We start from the raw sequence: 20,309 nt of genomic DNA on the forward strand, positions 1-20,309 counted from the left end.
CAACCAGGCCAGGCGGGGGGGGGGGGGGGGGTAGTGTGGGACAACCAGATGACTGAACAGCAGGCTGCGTGGGGTGACCAGGCCAGCGGGGGGCTGTGAGGGGCAACCAGGCCGGCAGGGAGTGCAGTTGGGGGAGACCAGGCCGACGGGGGGTGGGGGCAGTAAGAGACGACCAGGCCGGCAGGGGGGCAGTTAAGGGCGACCAGGCCAGCGGGGGGGAGGGCAGTTAGAAGCAACCAGGCCAGCAGGGAGGGGGCAGTTGGGGGCAACCTGGCCAGCAGTGGGGGGGAGGGGCAGTTAGAGGCGATAAGGCCGGCATGCAGAGGCAGTGAGGGGCAATCAGGCTGGCGGGGGGGGCAGTTAGGGGCGACCAGGCAGGCAGGTAGGTGAGCGATTAGGAGCCAGCGGTTCAGGATTGTGAGAGGGATGTCCGACTGCTGGTTTAGGTCTGATCCCCCTGTTTAGGCAGTCAGACATCCCCCAAGGGGTCCCGGATTGGAGAGGGAGCAGGCTGGGCTGAGGGCCCCACCCATGCATGAATTTTGTGCACCAGGCCTCTAGTATATCTATAAGAACTTTCACCTCTCCCCTCCTGGCTTTTTATACTGTTGTCTTACATTTTACTTATACATATATGTTATCAACTCCACATTACATTGTTATTTTTGTGTAAAAATTCATCTCATATTTTTAAAAGATTTACATACAAAATAATCTTATATATTTACCCATATAGTTACCATTTTCAGTGCTTTTCACATCTTTATATAAATCTAGATTTCTGCCTAGTATTCTTTTCCTTCTGCATGAAGAAAATATTGACCATTTCTTATAGTGCTGCTCTGCTGGTGAGGAATTCTTTCAGGAATATATGTGTGAAAAAATCTTTTACTTTTGCTCTTGAAAGAATTTTTGCTGGGTTTAGAATTCTATTGTGACAGGTTTGTTTGGGTTTTGTTTTGTTTGTTTGTTTAACACTTTAAAGGTGTTGCTCCACTGTATTGTTTTCAACAAGAAGTCTGCAGTTATCTCATCTTGGTTTTTCTATGTAGAATATGTCTTTTTTACTCGCTGCTTTTTTAAAAATTCTTTATTGTTGAAAGTATTACTTGTGGAATATAATGAACAACATAAACTGATGAACAAAAACATATCCAGAGACATAGAATCATCTAGCAGACCATTTACTCACTGCTTTTAAGATCTTTCTCTTTATTGCTGGTTTTGTCATTCAGTTATGGTGTGCCTTAACTACAATTTCTCATGTGTCTCATGCTTGTGATTTCTTGAACTACTGGGACCTACATGGATTGATAGTTTTCATCAAGTTGAGGATTTTTTCAGTGATTATTTCTTAAAATATGCTTTCTGCTCCCAACCCCATGCCTTTCTATCCTTTATGGCAGGGGTCCTCAAACTTTTTAAACAGGGGGCCAGTTCACTGTCCCTCACACTGTTGGAGGGCCGGACTATAGTTTAAAAAAAAAACTATGAACAAATTCCTATGCACACTGCACATATCTTATTTTGAAGTAAAAAAACAAAACAGCAAAAAAAAAACCGCATGTGGTCCGCGGGCCATAGTTTGAGGACGCCTGCTTTATGGTCTCCAATTATACATATACTAGCAGCCCGTTTGCACGAAGATTTGTGCAATAGACCTTCATTCACCTGGCTGCCTGCACCAGTTTTCTGCCAGCACCGGGACCCAGGCCTTGGCTGTGGCCACCGCCTTCTGCCTTCTTTCAGGGTCGGGGCTTGGCCCCGGGCGGGCGGCCTTGGGCTCGGCCGCACCCAGTGTTCCTGCTACGGATCTTCGGAGCCAGCCCCAGGTGGTTGCCTGCGATCCGTGCAGGCTTCCCGCTGGTGCCCAAGGCCGGGAAAGGCTCCACCCGAGGCTTTCCCGGCCTTGGGCTCAGCCGCACCCAGAGCCCCTGCTACAGATCTTAGGAGCCGACCCCCAGTGGTTGCCTGCAATCCTTGCAGGCTCCCCACTGGTGCCCAAGGCCGGGAAAGCCTCCGCCCGAGGCATTCCCGGCCTTGGGCTCAGCCGCACCCCAGTGTCCCTGTGACGGTTTCCTGGTGGGCGTGGCTTGTGGGTGTAGCGAAGGTACGGTCAATTTGCATATTACTCTATTATTAGGTAGGATCAGACCATTTAAAGTTGTCTCACACCTCACTGCTGTTATTTTTATTTTTTAATTCTTTTTTCTCTGAGAGTTTTAAAAATACCAGTTGATACTTTTATTGGAAGTTTATTAAATTTATTAACTTAGGAAGCATTGACAGTTTTATGTGTTGAGTCTACATTTCCAAGAACATGGCCTATCTTTCACTTGTTTCTTGTGCTTCTTTTTTTTTTTTTTCATAGAGATTGCACATATTTCTTGTTAATTGTATTCCTAGACATTTTTTTCGGTTTTGTTGCTGTTGTAATGCGGTCTTTTATTTCATTATATCTTTTACCTGATTACTGCTTGTCCTGTATATCAATTTCATATCCGGCCACCTTGCTTGATTTATCATTTGTAATTGTTTTTCAAGTGATTCTCATGGATTTTCCCAGTATAGACTGTATCATCTATAGCTCTGGGGGGAGGCTGCCAGGATTCCATCCCAGCTTTGCCACATACTGGCTGTGTGAAGCCATTTGACCTCTGTGCTTCAGTTTCCTCTTCTTTAAAATGTGATATCGCAATACCTCCCAGGTAGGATTTGGGTTAGGATCAGGTAAATTACACATAAAGCACTTAAGACAATGACTGACACAAGCATATGTTGTGTTCAATGAAACACATAGTTCCAATGGTCAGCAAGTAGTGTGGGTTTTAGCTACCGCGTTTCAATTTTTATATCTCTAATTTGCTTCTCTTTCCTGATTTCATTGACTAGAACCTCCAGTACAATAGCACATTCTAGTGGAGGATATGGGTGGTCTTCACCTTAGCAGGAATGCTTCTGCTGTTTCCCCCAAACATGATGCTGGCCTGTGGACTGAGACAGGGGTGTTGTTGTTGTATATAGTTTTAAAGTATCTGTTTGTTCTTGTTTTATTGGGAGTCTTACTGTAATCAGTAATAGCGCTTATATTTTGGCAAATGCTTTTTGTTCATCTATAAATATGATCTTCTGATTAACATATTGAATTCTACTAATAGATTTTCTAATAATGAACAGTCTTTGTGATAGCTTAGTTATTATGTTCTTTTCTTTTTGATGTACTGCCTGTCTTTGTTCTCCAATATTTTATTTGGGATTTTTGGACTGATATTCGTAAGTAAAGTGGCTCTGTGCTTTCCTTTTATATTAGCCTTTGTTAGCTCCAGTAATAGAAGGCTCCCAGCTTCCAGGGCAGTCCTGCCATCATGAGTCTTCCTGTCTTCCTTACAATTTAGGAATTTCTCTGGCTTCTATCTTTTTACTATAATTAAGAGATGGTGTCCATCTATAAATATGGCCTCCAGGATAAATATGCCTCCAGGAGTCGTGTGTGTGTGTGTGTGTGTGTGAGTGAGAGAGAGAGAGAGAGAGAGAGAGAGAGAGAGAGAGAGAGAGAGAGAGAAATTTAAAGGTGGTCATTGAAAGAAAGGTTTTCTTCTGGATAATTGTGATTTGAAAAAAAAGGAAATCTTTCAAATTGCACACTTGAAAATAGGAGTTTATACAGGTTTTGAAAGCACTGGTGAAATTTAAATAAACAATAAAGTCATTGGTCTTTCCATGCCATTTGAAATTAAGAAAAAATTATCCTAAATTTGTAAGAGCCAATGAAGTTGAATACAAATGGCAGTCTGGTCAGCTGCTAGTCAATATGGTAACCAAAACCAACAGCTCCGACTGTGCTTCCTTCCCCATGGGCCCCCAGGTTTCTTGCCATGCCTCTCCTTGTGGGTGTTGTGTCTCAGGCTACCCCCCATACTTCTCCACCCAGGGAAGGTGGAAGAGCAGGTGTCCAGATCATAGCTGCAACTGAAGAAGCTTCCTGCTCAGCGCCTTGCAGTACAGTACAAAGGACAGAAGCAAGACTGAGCAAAATACATTCTTGGTTTGGTTTATAGAACTTTCCAAACAGATGCAGAGCCTATTAATAAGGAGTGCATCCATCCAGCTTGGAAGAAGCGATTGGAAAATACTGTTGCATTCTCTTGGCTTAGGAATTGAGAATTTAATTTCAGTCCCAGATGTTAAGATCTGTCTAGAGTTTATTTTCCCCACAGCATTTAAAAATATATACCTTTATTATAAATAAAACATATGGAAAATTTGAAAAATTATATAATGCTTGCCAGGGTTCTGCCTTTGTCTCTGAATATCTGCAGACATCTTGACACTGCTCCCCTGATTGGTCAGAGTAGATCTCCTTTTCTGAGGACAAGAGAACTTTCTTACAGAAACATGGAATCATCACAGCTAACAAATAGTTTCTAGTCTATGTTCAACTTCACCTAGTTATGCCAAGGACGTCATGTATAGCTGTAATTTTCTGAAATGGGGTCTACCGAGGTTCATACATTGCATTATTTTTATGTCTATTTACTCTCCTTTAAAACAGCTTTCCCAGCTTTTCCTCCCAGGATGTGGACTTTTTACATTTTTATTTTAGCTTACGTACTCTGAAATTCAGTCTTCATTATGTTCAGTTCTGTGAGTTTGGACAAAGCCACCACCCTCAGATTTAAGTCAGTTCCATTAGCCCTATAAAATGTCCTCATGCTGCCCCCTCTAGTCCAAGCCTCCTCCTAATCTTAGTCCACAGCAACCGCAAATCTGTTTTCTGTCTCTACAGTTTCATCTTTGCCAAAAAGTCATTTAGATGGAATCATACAACATGTAACTGTAGGCACAGAAACATTTTCTCTTTTCCCTTCTAGGTTCTTTGGCTGGTCTAATAGTTAAATTGACATAGATTAACTTTATATGTATGAGAGCCCCATAAAAATATGAGACCAAAGATAGCCAGGCAGCTGAGGTCTATAGCCATCCATAGGTTAGGAGAAGGAGGTATCTGTGGCTTCAGAGGGGAGGAGGGTAAGTCATAGGACGATAAGAGCAGATGTTTGGTAATCACATGTCTGCCCTGCCATGCAGGTGAGTCTTTCACATGAGAAAGTTAGCTCTCCTCCTCCTGGTACAGGCCCCCTATCAATTCTTCTAGGGAGTTAGGGGGAGAGGTGAAGTTTTTTCTGGAATTGGCTGGGTCTTGATTGCCTTCTACTCACAACAGCCCACACACGAAGTGGCACATCCTGGCTGCTCCCTGCCTTGACCTTTGAGGCTGGTTTCTTTCTCTCCTGATACTTTTGAGATTCATCCAAGTTATTGTGCCTCTCAGTCATCCGCTCTTCTCCTGGGGCATATTCATAGCACAGTTGGTTCAGCACTCACCCCTGAAGGACATTTGGGTTGCTTCCAGCTTTAGGCTGTATAATAAAGTTGCTGTGAACATCGTATACAGGTTTTCTGTGTACATAAGTTTTCATTTCTTTAGGAGAAATGCCCAGGAGTGCGATGTCTGAGTTGTGGTAAGTATAATGTAATTTTAAAAGAAATTGGCAGACCAATCTTCAGAGCGCTGTGCTATTTCACATTCCCACCGCTGTGAGGAGAGCTCCAGCCCGCAGTGTGCTCACTTGCCGGTTTTGTGTTTAGCTATTCTGATAGATACACATGGTATCTTACTGCAGTTTTCATGTTATTTCCCCATCATTAGTAAATGATGACATCTTGTCCTGTGCTTATTTGTCATATATATATCTTCTTTGGTGAAGTGCGTATTAGAATATTTTGCCCATTTTTATTGGGTTGTTTATTTTCTAATTGCTGAGTTTTAAGAGTTTTTTCTGTATTCTGCATATAAGCCCTTTGTTAGAAATGTGATTTGCAAGTCTTTTTCTGACTATTTACTTTTGAGTTCTAAAATTTCCATCAGGTTCTCTTTATAATTTTTTTTCTCTGCTGAGAATTTCCATCTTTCCACTCATTTCCAGTATTCACTTGTACCTGATGGAAGATAGTCTTCACTGTTGGGTTAACCAGCATCCGGTTTGACTGGGGTTTCACCTGCTCATTGTCTCTTCAGGGTTGCTCATATTTGCCTGATTCTCTAATTGTTGAGTCGTTTGGACTGTGTCTGGACATTGGATTATGTTTGAGAGTCTGGGCCTATAAAGGCCTCTGGAGAATGTTGAATCTGCTGCTGTTCTTAGCAGACAGTCAACCAGGTTAGGTTCAGACCTACTGTGTGTAGTGGTCCTAACTCAGTTCAGTTTTCAAAGCCTGTGCTCTGCTATTTGAGTCTTCCCAGCAAATGTGCAACTCGGGGGTCGGTCCAGAACTTCAGTTCATAGGTTTATTCATTAGTTCTATTATTTTTCTGCTTCCGTCATTCATGATCAATTTATTAATTACTTCTGATTTTGTTCTCTTTTAAAATTTGTTTTATCACATTAAAACCCAATGTTGGTGATATCCATTTGTTTTCTCCTTTAGTAATGTAGCTTTCTTAGGATGTGCATTTTCTGCTGTTTTAATACATCCTATGGCTGCAGTGCTCACTCTCAGGGGCTTTCTTTCTTTTTAGAACCAGTGACTGTTGAAAAGTTTAGGTGGGGGAGGAGGGACTTTCCTGGTCACATTCTTTCCCCTATTTCATTACTATTGCTTTTGAAAAGTTTTGCACTTCAACTACAGAATGTGGTCTCTAAGTGTACTGAGGTTTTCTTTGTCTCCGTAAACACTTAGACGGAAAACGTCTTCTTTCTCTCTGGGTGAGGAATTCTCTGTTAGATAACGAGGCTGCTCCTTCACAGCCTGGGCTCCGGTGTGAACACAGCAGGTGGGATCTGGGCTCAGGTGTGTGCACAGAAGGTGGGACCTGGGTTCAGGTGTGAACACAGCAGGTGGGACCTGAGCTCAGGTGTGAACACAGCAGTTGGGACCTGGGCTGAGGTGTGTGCACAGCAGGAATAGTCCAGGATGTGTTCAGAACACACTTATTCATGGCAGAGGACATATAGTGCTGATTTGTGGAGTCAGGAATTTTTATGTGAAAACTCATGTTGGCACCTAATTGACTATTTTTACCGGCAGGCTGGGACACCTCTGGGCGACATCTGTACCAAAGAATTTCACATACCACCTCTAGACTGGGTCCTGAAGTGTGCTGGGCCCAGCTAGCAGCTCACCGGAGAGTGTGGAGGTGGCCCCACCCACACACAGGCAAGGCCTGGGCCCCATGCCACTCGGGTCTCACAGCAGCAGGGGAGATGAGTGGGTGGGAAGGGGCAGTGCCGCGTGTGTGGCTGGAGGGCACAGAGTCCCTCTGGGATTATCATGAGGGAGTTTGGGTGTTGTCCAGAAGAAGGCCCTGAGCTTCAGCCAGCCCCCTACCCAGCGGGGCCTCTGGAGAACACTGAGTTCTGGCCTAAGTCTGAGTCCGGAAATGACCGCCCAGCCAGCGCTGCCGGCAAAGGGCTGGAGGAGGAGAAGGAGACCCAGTAAAAGGAAAATCTGTGTCCTCCCTTCCCAAATAGCAACGGGTGGGTGGGGCTGGCGCCGAGGCTGGGGGAAGCCCCGCCCGGGTGGGCAAGACGGCTGGGATGCAGCCCCCACTGCTGTCTGGGCAGACAGGGGTCCAATCCAAGCAGTTGGGGCAGCATGCCCAGGCCTGGCAAGCCACCCAACTGCTCCCAGTGAGGCCCAGTTTAGGGGGTTCTGATGGAGGCAAGGCCCTGTGGTGGGCTCTGCAGAGACCTCGCTGATTCAGGTCTCCTGTGGTCTTGCCACCTCCAGGAACAGCCACAGTGGTCAGCCACACCACCCACGTACCCCCATCTCCTGGCTGCTGTCTCCACACACTTGGGGGCCACTCAGACACACCCAAGGGCCCTTGTAGTCCTGCACGGGCAGCCCTTCCCTGCCTCCCTGGCCTTGTCTGATCTTGATCATATGCAGGGGCTTCCTCTCCTCACAACAGGTTACAGACAGGATTTGAGTGACATCTGCACTCATAGCATCAGGAAGGAGCATAGGAGCCAGGCTGGCCAAGTGCCTTCAGTACTAACCCCTGCATCCCACCCTTTCAGGTGCAATGTGTGCTGACCCCTTCAGACACACCTGAGAGCATACACATGCACACACATACACACTCAGGCCTGAGAAGCCATCAATTTACGCACTTTACAGATGGGCAGGCCACACTCCACATGGCAGGAGAACCTCAACCCCAGACAAATGGGCTTCAATGTCAAGAGGGCAGGGACCTCAGAGAGCAACTTGGTGACTCAGGGGCAGCATCCACAGCTCTGGTCCTGGGTGTGGGCCAGGCATTGCCTATTTGGGTGGCAGCCTCTCAGGGTCCCACCAGTGTTCTGTCCCTGAGCCTTTCATACAGCACACACTCTCGTCTGCAGCATTCCAGACCCTTCTGTCCACACAGTCCCTTGGCCCGGGGCCTCGGGCCACATTTCCGGACCCTCTACCTCTTGACCTCAGGAGGAAACAGAGCCTTATGGAGGCCCCCTCAGGAGCTGCACCAGGCGTGTGGAGCAGGCACCCTTGAGTCCTGACCCTGTCCTGTCCAGACCCAATCACTGGTGTCCACCATGTTTGAGGGCAGCAAAAGGATAGGAGGAGGCCTGGGCTGCATGGAGAATCAACAGCAGGAGTCGAACATCACTCTGAGCTCACCAGGACGAGAGTGCAGATTCAAAGGCCAAGCCCCGAGGGGACTGATCACTCCATCTAGATTCCTACCACAGCCACCTGGGGACAGACAGGAATCCTGGTCCATTCGAGGGCATGTGGCCACCCAGAACATACAGAACCCAGGAAATGACCAGAATTTCCAGGAAACGTGTGCCGAGCACCAGGAGGCAGGAGGCCACCAACAAGGAGGATGGAGACCCCAGAACCATGATCCTGGTGACCAGGTGGGGATGGGGAGCCGCCTGTGTAGTGGGTGTGGTTTCTCTGTTCTTTCCCTGAGGGGCACTGCACTTGCTGATGAGGTGGAGACATTCTCTATTTTAGGGTGCAGCTCAAGTCATATCTCTCCCCCTGAGGAACTCTGCTCTTCAGCTGGGGGCAGAGCCAACTACACACATGCACGTGTGTGCACACGCATGCACACACAAACACACACACACACACACACGGGAAAGAAAGAACACTGCAATTGGTCAGGACCAAGCAGAGAGTGTGTGGGGCTCCTGCGAGGATTCAGCCTGTGTCTGCTTTCCAGGCCCATCACTGGCGCCCTGCAAGAGCCTGGCTGTAGCATCATAATTTTTACATAAATCCTGGTCATGTGTTTCTGGTTAATTTACCACAGTCACAACAAAAATTCACAAGTCATTTAATCCCAGGATCATATATATTCACAAGCTCTGTTTCTATTTATTCCTTAAGAATTACCCCAAATGGGATCCAGCCAATGTGTAAATTTGGGTCTGACTTTGTTTGAAAATTTGGCAACAACCCAGCCTCCCCCTTTCAGCTGCACTAGCTCACAATGGGATTTTGTGAGCTGACAGAGGAAGGGAGGTGCCCACATTCCCAGTCTCCCTGAGCATATTTTTGATCTTCAAATAAACAAGGTCTAAAATGCATGCAGTGAGGACCAGGAGACACAATACTGCTGATACAAATAACCCAAGTGAAAGGGTGAATTGAAGACGGATCAGGGCAGGCAGGCGTGGCTGCTGGACCCAGTTCAGATTCCGCCTGAGCCTATCCCTCCCTCCTCGGCACTGACCTTGTCCAAACACTACAGCTTCCTCCAGATGGGGCTGGTTTCTACTTCCCGGTGGCTCCCAGCCAGCCAGACCCTGTTAATTGAGGACATGATAGGGAGTTGCCTTTGTTCTCCTGGAGGGAGAGAATAAGGACTCCTGGTGACTGTCAGGCACGTCCACCAACCCAGTCAGAGAAATCACTTCACTCCTAGGGTCCCAGCCTGGGGCAGAAGGCTGCATTGTTGGTGCCTAAGTGGAGCCCCAGAAAGGCGGGGGAGCCTCTTTCTTACAGGGGGCCTTGTGTCCCAGCACAAACCACACAGCTGAAAATGCACCACAACTAATCCCCCAAGCTATAAAGATGTATCAACCTGATTTCAGGTCCACCAGGGGGAAGAAAGACGTCTGAGAGACCCATCTTTTGACACAAAGAGATCCCAGGAACTTGGAGGATAAAAATTATGAAGAGCTCTGGCTGGTGTGGCTCAGTTGGTTGAGTGTTGTCCTGTGTACCAAAAGGTTGCCAGTTTGAATACTGGTCAGGGCACATGCCCAGGTTGCAGGCTCGATCTCTGGTCAGGATATGTGCAGGAGACAACCAATCAGTGTTTCACATCAATGTTTCCCTCTCCCTTCTCCTCTCTCTAAAAATCAATAAAAACATTTTTAAAATTATGAGAAAATGCTACCAGTCCCAAAATAAGTGGGACTGGAAAGGTAAAGGTTGTCAGGTGAGAATCTATGTCAGCAGGAAGGGGGAGCAGTCACATGGAATTACATGCAGGGGGAGGTGGGGATAGGGCTGACTGCTTCAGCACCATGTGTTCTAACATTTATAAGTAAGATTTTATTATCTAAGCAATATATGTTCATTTGGAAGATCAGAAAATAGAGATAAGCCAAAAGGAAAGAAATGAGTTAAATATTATCCCTCACTCGGAGATAACCCATTCTTTGTTGTTATTGTTTTCCTTTTAAAAGTACATACATGAACTGGGAGAGAGAGAACTCCTGAAACAGCAATGTGAGGAGCTCATCAAAACCTCTCCCCAAAAAAATATCCAATATGTTAGTCAAAATTAAAAAAGGCAATCATTTAAAGTCTTTGGGGATTAAGCAAAGGGCCCAACTGGCAAATTTAGAGGCATTTATGCCATAAAATTTATGGAAACTCAGTAGGAGCAGTGGAAGGCAATGGCATTTGAGCTATGGACACAACCACCCTGCTCTGGGTTGTGTAGAAGCCATTCTAGATGGTTCAGCAGGAAAGTAGCAAAGCCTATCTCCCAGGGCCCCAGGGTGGAAGAACCATCATGGCAGCCAGTGGACATCAGCACATCCCATTTCTGCAGTATGCGCTGTGGGAGAACTATACTGTGTGGGTGGTTGCAGCCAGGTTGGGGGGTGCCCATCTCTCCCACCCCCATAGCTAGAAAACTGGTGAAAGGTGAGTGCCCTCCTCAGTTTCCACTCATGCCAAAGGACATAGATTCTGTGGAGGAAGGCAGTCATTGCAAGCTGCAAACATCTCCCCAACTCAACTTCTTGTTCTTTTGTTTGTTTAGTGATGTGATTGGACTAATTCAGTGACTAAAATGCCCAATTTCCAACAACAACAAAAATTGAGACATGCACAGAAACAGAAAAATGTGACTAATCAGGCAACAGAAACTGTCATTGAGGGAGTGCAGATGATGAATTTAGCAGACAAAGATTTGAATTATATTTCCAAAGAACAGAATGAGACCATGCTTAAAGAAGTAAAGGAAAACATAATGGCACTAACTCATCAGATAGTGAATATACATAGAAATGATAAGAAAGAACCAAGTGGAAACTCTGGAGTTGAAAAGTATAATACATAACTAAAATAAAATAAAAAAGTCACTAGAGGGATTCAAAAGTAGATTTGAGCTGACAGAAGAACAAAATGAGTGAACCTAAAATAGATCAATAGAAATGATTTAACCTGAAGAACTGAAAGAAAAAAAAAGAATGGAGAATGAACAGAGCCTCGGGGAAAATGTGGGACACCATTAAATCCATTAAACAATGTGCATAATGGGAGTACCAGAGGTGAGAGAGAAAGTAGTAGAAAAAATTCAAAGAAACAATGGCTGAAAAGGTCTCAAATTTGATGAAAAACAATAATCTACATATCTAAGAAGCTTAACAAACTCCTAATAGTATAAACATAAACACATCCACACCCAGGTGCATCAAAGTGAAAATATAGAAATGCAAACATAATTAGAAAATTTTGAATGCAGTAAGAGAAAAATGATTCACCACATTCAAGAGAACCTAAATAATATTAATAGCTGACTTCTCATCAGAAACAGGGGCAGCCCTTCCACCATGTGAGGCTGCAATGAGAGTTCTGCAACCCAGAAGAGGGCCTTCACTCAATCCTACTAGCACCTTGATCTTGGACTTCCAGTCTCCAGAAATGTGAGAAATAAACACCTGTTGTTTATAAACTAAGAAAGAAAGAAAGAAAAGCAGAAGGCAGTTGTATGACATGTTCAAAGTACTGAAAGTAAAAATCTATCAACCAAGAATCTTATGTCCAGATTCAACTAAATACCTATCAAAATCCCAGTTGGATTTTTTATTTTATTTAAAAAATTAATCAACAGCTCCTAAAATTTATATGAAAAGCAACCTTCAAAAAGAACAAATTTGGAAGACTCCACACGTACTGATTTCAAAACTTACTACAGAACTATAGTAATTAAGACATGTGGCAGTGACATCAGGGTAGACACACAGATAATGCAGTAGAACTAACAGTCCAGAAATAATCCCTTACATTTATGGTCTATTGATCTTCAGTAAAGCTGCTGAGATGATGAAATGGGTGAAAGGACAGTCTTTTCAACCAATGGTGTTGGTCAACTAGGTATTCCCATGAATTTGACCCCTGCCTCACACCAAACACAAAAATTAACTCTAGATAGTAGACCTGAATGTTAGAACTAAAGACTAAAACCCTTAGCAGAAAATATAGGAGCAAATTTGTGTGGCCTTGGGTTAGGCAATGATTTCTTAGATATGAAACAAAAAGCATGTTATAAAAAAAATAAGTTGGACTTCAACAAAATTTAAAACTTTTGTGCTTCAAAGGACACCAACAAGAAAGAATACCCATAGACTGGGAGAAAATATTTGCAAATCACATGTATAATGAGGGATTTGTATCCAAAATATATAAAGAACTCTTACAACTCAACAATTAAAAAAATAACAAAAAGGGGCGAGTGATTTGAATACACATTTAGCCAAGTGAAGATAAACCAATGGTCAATAAGCGCAGGAAAGCACTCAACATCATTGGTCATCAGGGAAATGCAAATCAAGACCACAATGAGACCACTTCAAATCACGAAGACGGCTAGAATTAAAAAAGACAGACAATAACAAGTGTGGTGAAGGCGTGGAGAAATGGGATTCTTGTATGCTGCTGGTGGGGATGTAAAATGGTGCCATCACTGGGAAAGGCAGATCGCAGTTCCTCAAGAGATTAAATGTGGTGTTTCCACATGACCCAGCAATTCCACTCCTAGGTCTAGCCAAGTGAAATGAAAACATGTCCACTCAAACATGTGAGCAAAAATGTTCATTCAGCATTATTTATCATTGCCACAAGGTGGGAAGAGCCCAGGTGTGTGCCTCAGGGAGGGTGCGTGGCTGTGCCAGTGTGCTCCCATCGCTGGGTTTGAGGGGTCCTTAGGATTAGGTGGCTTTTTACTATTTCTTCTCTGGTGGGTATAAAATACCTACTGTAATTTTAATTTGCATTTCCCCAATTCCCAATATGGTTGATCTCTTCACCTACATTTGAACATCAGCCTCATTTCCTCTTAGTGAAAGGCCTGTTCATGGATCTTGCCATTTTCCTGTTGGGTTGTCTTTCTCATTGTGTTTTAGGCGCACTTTCTATATGTTGGGTGCTGATCATTTGTTAGCTGAGTTGCAATTATAGCCCCAGTTTTCAGCTTGCTCTAGGAAAATCTTCAGTGACTTTGATAATTATACCCAAACCAAGTTTAGCCATCTCTTCTTTATGGCTTGTGAACTTTTGAGTCTTGTTTAATAAATTCCTTTCTTACCCAAAGAGCATTTGCCCCTGGACCATAGTGACAATGTGGATGCCACACAAAGCAGCAGGAGTGCAGATGCAGGGACTTAAGGCTGGGAGTGGCCAGCAAGGCGGTCACAGGCCACCTATGGCCCGGAGGGCCAGGGTCACCACAGAGGACCGGGACTGGGGGATCCCCCTTGTCTTTCTGGCCCCAATTCCTGCCAACCAGATAACTTACTCTTTCCAGAGATGTTAACCTCTTAAGAATAAAACATGGTGGGAAATTGGGGTTGCGTATGTAGGATATCAACAGGTTCTAGCTGAGCTAACTTTCAGGATCTGGGAAACTATGATTTGCACACGTGTTTAATGGAGGAAGTGTCCTGTCCATCCAACTGGCCTAGAGAGCAAACGCAATGCTGCTCACTGTCTCCCGCGGATCCGCAGCTGCGCTGAGAGCCAGGGCCTCCTGACCTGGGCGCAGGCCAGCGAAGCGGGTGCGTCTTGTCCTCTCTTGTCTCCAGCAGTTAATGTCCACGAACTACTTCCTTTGTGATTCTCCATTACACTGTCTCATGCCAACATCCACTGAAGAGGCGGAACAGCAATTCCTCTGGTGGGAGCCTATCATGAGAAAACAATCACTAATGGACTCGAATATTTATGTGCAAAGATAGTGATGAATTATTTTCATAGCAGTGAAAACAACAGGACTCTGAGAAAATGCTGACACAGTGGGACAGCCCGCTCTCCCTGGAAACCGCCTTCTCCAATAATAGAGGAAAACACCAATGATTTGTTCTTTGGGAAACACAAGCTTCAAAGGAGGTGATACAACGTGACTTCACTTTTGTCTAAACCGTGTGCATATTTTAAGGACAGTTGGCCTTAGTCATAGCTCTTCCAGAGCCTGTGATTCAGGTCAGAATCTAAATTTGACTGGTGTCCATCGCTTGGCTTTTCTGTCACTCACCTACTTTTTACGTAAATCAAGGTCAGAAGCATAAACTTCAACACGTTCCATCTGGATGGGGCAATTACAGACGTTATGTTCCTCTCCCATCTGCCAAATTTTGTGCAATAACTATATATTATTCTCTGCCACCAGGAAAGACGGCAGTGAATGTTACTCTAAAAGCGACAAACAGGCCCAGACAAGGAGCCACTTTTAGGACCCGCAGCCACCTGCCCACACCCCATCCGAAGTGCGGTCCCCTCCTCTCATATGTGACGTAGGGAAGCAGTTTGGGTTCAGAGGATATGGGACGCGTGGTGTCGGGCAGTTTCAGGTGGGTGTTTCTGGCTTCAGCATGCTGAGTGGAAGGCCGGATGAGTAGAGAGGCAGGGCCCAGCTCACTGCCGCCTTCGGACGTTTGATGGGAGTGTCCCACTTCCACCCTCCAGAGCCTCTGTGGAGTGTCCCACTTCCACCCTCCACACAGAGAATGAGGGGTCTCTGGATGGAGTTGGGAAGGGGATGGGGCAGGCAGCCCTGTTGGCTGCAGTCTTCAGAAGTTCTAGATGTCAGACTGTGTTAGTGTTTCACGTACTCGGGAACATGAACAACTGAAATAAAAAAGGAAGGGGAGCCAAATGGAATAAACACCTAATTGTATTTCAAATTAATATAAACACACTGATAATGAGGGAAAGTGTGAGAACTGACCTGAGAATGTTTTGAACAGAGTATTTTGTCTATGTATTCTCAGGCTAAAGACCAAAAAAAAAACACACAACAAACAAACAAATATTAAACTCTAGTTAATAGGTTTGCTTTTCTCATAGGAAGGGATTAGCAACTCAGAAGCTACTTCATGTGTGTTTTAGGATTGACCAAGTAGATACATATATTGCGTCTAAGGGGTGCCAGGTTCCCACGTCAGAGATGAGTTACCATTATGGAAATGAGGAGGTCAGAATAACACTGTGATGGATGGCTGATGGGTATGTAGGTAGGCAGGTAGGTAGGCAGATGACTGATAATAGAGATGATAGATAGGTGATAGATGATAACTAGAAAGATGATAGATACATAGTTGATGTTAGATGATAGATGAAAGATAGATATTAATAAATGAGCACAGAGGCCTGGATGAACACAGAGAACTCCCAGAAACACCCCCCACCACACCCCTGCTCTGACTCTGGTCCTGGGGCTGGAGGGGGCTCACCTCTAACATCCTGCCCCCCACAGCCTCTGGGCTCAGAGCACTGGGCGAGGCTCTGGGCACCTGGGCTGGGAGTGTCCCTGTGGTCCAGGGACGCTTGGCCTGGCCAGCTCAGGACCAGGGCAGCTCCTGGGGCAGCTGGCTGGAGGCTGGGAACAGGGCCGCCAGGCTGACCAGAGCTGAGGATGACCTCTGCATCCTGGGCTGGGCCTGCTGGTGACTGACCCTGGGTGGGGTGGGGTGGGGTGGGATCAAAAGATTCAATCCTGAGGACTGTGTGGGACTTTGGGGCAATGCCTGACCCAGCCTCACTGCATCTCTGGCAGAACTGGGGTCGTCGGGGGTCACATAAGTCCCTGTCCCCCGTGGAAGCCGGCCCCGCCTCTGCATCTCCTGGTGTATCTCCAGGCATGAGGTGGTCCCAGAGCTGCTCCGACTGGTCAGTGCGAATGCCCGGGCCGGCAGCAGAGGGCGCCCGGTCCTCCTGTTTTTTCTCCTCCAGGATGTTCAGGGCAGGTTTGGGGGAAGGGGGAGGAGGGCTGTGTGGCTGTGTGAGCATCAGGCGCTGTGGGCCCCAGTCTGGGCTGAGCCCTCCGGGTGGAGAACAGACGACGGCAACCCCAGCCCCTCACACCCTCTGCACAGTCTCTGCTCATCTGCCCTGTGCCCCTGGGCCACCCCAGCCCCTGCCTGCTGCCCAGGTGATTGACAGTGGGGGACCCTGGAGGCCTCGGAGCAGGGTGCCACCTCTCTTCCATGGGACAGCAGCTCTGGGGTTTGACTGGACGTCGAGGCCTCGCAGGCCCAGGCGTGTTCCTGAGAACTCCCAGGGCCACAGCTCCTCCCTGACGTGGGCTCACATGGAGAAGCAGGAGCCACAGAGGGAGGAGGGGCTCAGCTCTGATGTCCACGCCCTCCTCTGCCTTATGGGAGCCCAGCCTGGACCCCGGGCAGCCACCCCGTCCCCTCCACCAGCCTCCACCCCCTGAGCACGGGTCAGGATTTCTCTGGACAATTTCTTCTGGGAGCTGGTCACACAGTCAGTAGGTGACAAAGCTGGAACAGGCCCAGTGTGACCGCCCCGCTTCACTGGGTGCCAGGCCGCAGGAACACCAGAGAAGAGGCAGAGATGCAGTGGCTTCCCTGAACTGTGGAGTGTCTGAGTGGCCGGGGATGCTGTCAGGGAAGGAAGGGGGCGGGGCTTGCTGGGATGGGGCCCAGGAGGAGGAGCAGTGCTTCTCTCCAGGTCCAGGGTCTGGAGGAGCCCAGGCATGGAGGGGCTGCTGGTCTGAGGGGCCCTGGCCCGTCTCCCTCTTCCCTGTGAATGGGGCCTCAGAACTGCTGAGTGACTCAGAGGGGACAGGCCATGGACCCGGCCATGGCGGCCCTGGGTCCACACCCCCAGAGGACCAGTATGGGGTTAACGCAAGTGATCCCTGGCCAGGCCCCAGGCCCTCAGCCCCAGTGCCCCTCCCTGGAGGAAGCGGAGGGGAGAGGAGGGGACCCTGAGGTCTTCTGCTGAGGAGGGCAGCCTGTGGGGCTGGGGTCCTGGCCCCCACGGTATCACCTATTGGATAAAAGTGAGAGCCCCACCCTAAAGGCTCTCAGGGGGCCGGGACCCTCACCAGTCCCTTCAGGCGCCTCACTGTACTGCATGGGGGGCAGGGAGCACCCAGGGCCAGCTGTGCCAACTGCACCCCCACTGTCTGCAGGACCCAGGCCCCGTCAGCAGCACAGGAAGTGACGCTTGTTCCCAGGAATGCTGGGCTGCCTGTGGGACCCTGCTGGGTGGCTCTGGGCCGCAGAAGGCGGACCCAGTGGCTGGCGCTGCCTAGGAAGCCTCCTCCCTGCAACCACTCGGCTCCCCCCCACCCCCCCGCCCCCCGGCTCCCCATCCCATCTCTGTGGAAGTCGGCTAGGCTCTGAGGAGAGCAGCCAAACTTCCCCCGCAGGCTCAGACGGCCGTTAGGAAAGATCAGTGCCAGATGCTCTGCTTTTTCCATAGAACCAGAGGCCATCGTGAGGTAACGGGAAAAGATTAACCCGTCCAGACCCACTGCGGAGTCACCACGGCTGGGGCGTGTGGGGCAGGTCCCTGCCCGGTGGCCCCAGTGAGGAGTCAGGTGCCAGCCAGGGTGCTGCGAGGGCCTGGGTTCTCCTGGGGCCCGGCCTGCAGCTCACAAGCCACTACCCACCCCCACACATGATGGCCTCAGGGCGGGCTTCTCTGGAGGGTGCCTCTCTCCCTCTGCATCAGGCCTGAGGCCTGTGCTGCAACCCACTGGGCACTTCAGGGTGCCCGGTGAGCTCTGCCACCCTCAACCAGTCCAACTGGGCCCACCCCTCCCCCAGCTCACTCAGCAGAAATACCTGCTCATCAAAGAGGTGAGTGAACACCTTCCCTGACATAAGATGCTGCCCAGGACGATGGGAACTTTGTGCAACGACAGCTGTGGAGGGTTGGGGTCTGACTGGCCCCTGACGAGGGCTGCCATTGCTACCAGCCCATGCCCACATGCCAGGTCCGTTCTGTGTGACCTGAGAGGGCACAGTGGCCCTTGGGCCCAGGTTCCCCTTTTGCAATTAGACCAGCAGTGGCCGCCCACCACCAGGACACTCGAATCGGCCACCTGCTTGGTGTCAGTCTGTCCCAGATCGTCTCATCTGGACAACACCCCTCCCCCCTCCACCCTCCTCCCTCCCTCTCTCCTTTTTTAATGTTTCTTTCAGATGATGGTGCTCAAAACCACAACCTCTATGTCTGATTCTGACCAGAAAATACAATTCTCAGCTCCCAGCAATAGAACGAGGATAAAGTCAGCCGATGCACGTGGCCCTGGGAAGGGGGCCAGAGGGACTCACTGAGTTTCTAAAGTGCAGCTGACGATGGCTGCCCTGGCCAGTGTCCCAGGAGGGAGGGCAGGGGAGGGGTGCGAGGACTGAGCTTCAGTGCCGTTTACACTAAACGAATGCAGGCAGTCATAGCAGAAAAACAAGCAGCAGGCCAGCAACGCGGTGCCAGGGTCACAGTCGACGTCTCCCTCTGGGCCCGGTCCCACCTGCCCCATAACCAGAGGCGGGTGTCCAGAGATGTCCCAGACACCCAGGGGCGGGGCTCTGCACAGGGGACCCTGCGGTCTCAGGGGACGTCCTGGAGCCATCTGAGCGCTATCCTGCGCCTCCCCGTCCCACTCCTGCTCCTCCCTGCAGCCCCTAATCTACTGAACAATCCCCTTGTTGAGTGTGTGGGGTGTTACCGCACTTTTTCAGTAAAAACAAACAAACATGCGATTTGGTGCGATTTTTGCAAGTAAGTCTGGAGGCTGCGTTCCAGTGAAGAGCTTGGTCTCACCCACACCCTACGCGTGTGAGGCCCATCCCTGTCCCGGCCAGCAGCAGGCTAGCAGCCAGGCACCCTCCCTCCGAGCAGCAGCCTCAGCATCTCCTCCGGGCGCTGGCACACGTGGGCTCCGCCAGAGGCTGCCTCCCCATCCTGCCTCTCTGCTGTTGGCTTTGGCTGCCTGAGCCCTCTCCGGAGGGACCTGCCTGCAGGCCTGGTGATTCAGATGCCCCCTCGGGCCCAGCTCTTCCTCCTGGGCGGCCAGTCTGGCCGTAGCCAGTCCACCCAGGTCCTTCCCACACCTCTCAGCCCTGCCCCACCAACCCACCGACCGCAGCGCGGACGTGACCACTGGCGGCTCCTGTCCAGTTGACTCATTGTGCCGTCGGCAAACATAGGCTGGGGAACGGACTGCCCTGTCCTGGGTGCTCAGGCCAGAACGCCGGGCCCTCATGGTGGAGCTGGCCTGGAGAGGGGCTACCCAGACACAAGAACAGACAGAGGCTGTCCACGCTGAGGGCAGGGACGGCACCCAGGACAGAGCCTGCCATTCGGGGTCTGTGCCCGGGAGGTATTGGGGGGGTGAGGACCAGGCTGGCATCTGCCAGCTCCAAGGTCCGCAATCACATTGCCATGGAAACCACATGTGTAACCTGTGGGAAATACCGTTTTCCTTGATGAATCATGTTCTAAGTTGGGAGGAAAATTCACTCAATAGTTGAGGCATTAAAAAGAAATAAAAAAGAGTTTCATTCAGCAGATGCTAAGAGGGTTTGTCCCGACATTGCCCCAGCTGTGTTTGTCTTCCTTTTCTAGAAAATTCTGTCAGGTGGAGTCTGAGTGTTTGGAGCCCAAGGAGGACGACTTGCCTATGTCCAAGCTGCCCTGGGCAGGGCAGGGAGGTGGGCTCAGCTCAGGGAGGGTCAGCCAGGGCCTCTGGTCTGGGTCTGTCGCCACAGCCACTCACCTGCCCTGTGGCTCCG

The sequence above is a fragment of the Eptesicus fuscus genome, chromosome 3 (genome assembly GCF_027574615.1).
Source record: "Eptesicus fuscus isolate TK198812 chromosome 3, DD_ASM_mEF_20220401, whole genome shotgun sequence".
Lineage (NCBI taxonomy): Eukaryota > Metazoa > Chordata > Mammalia > Chiroptera > Vespertilionidae > Eptesicus > Eptesicus fuscus.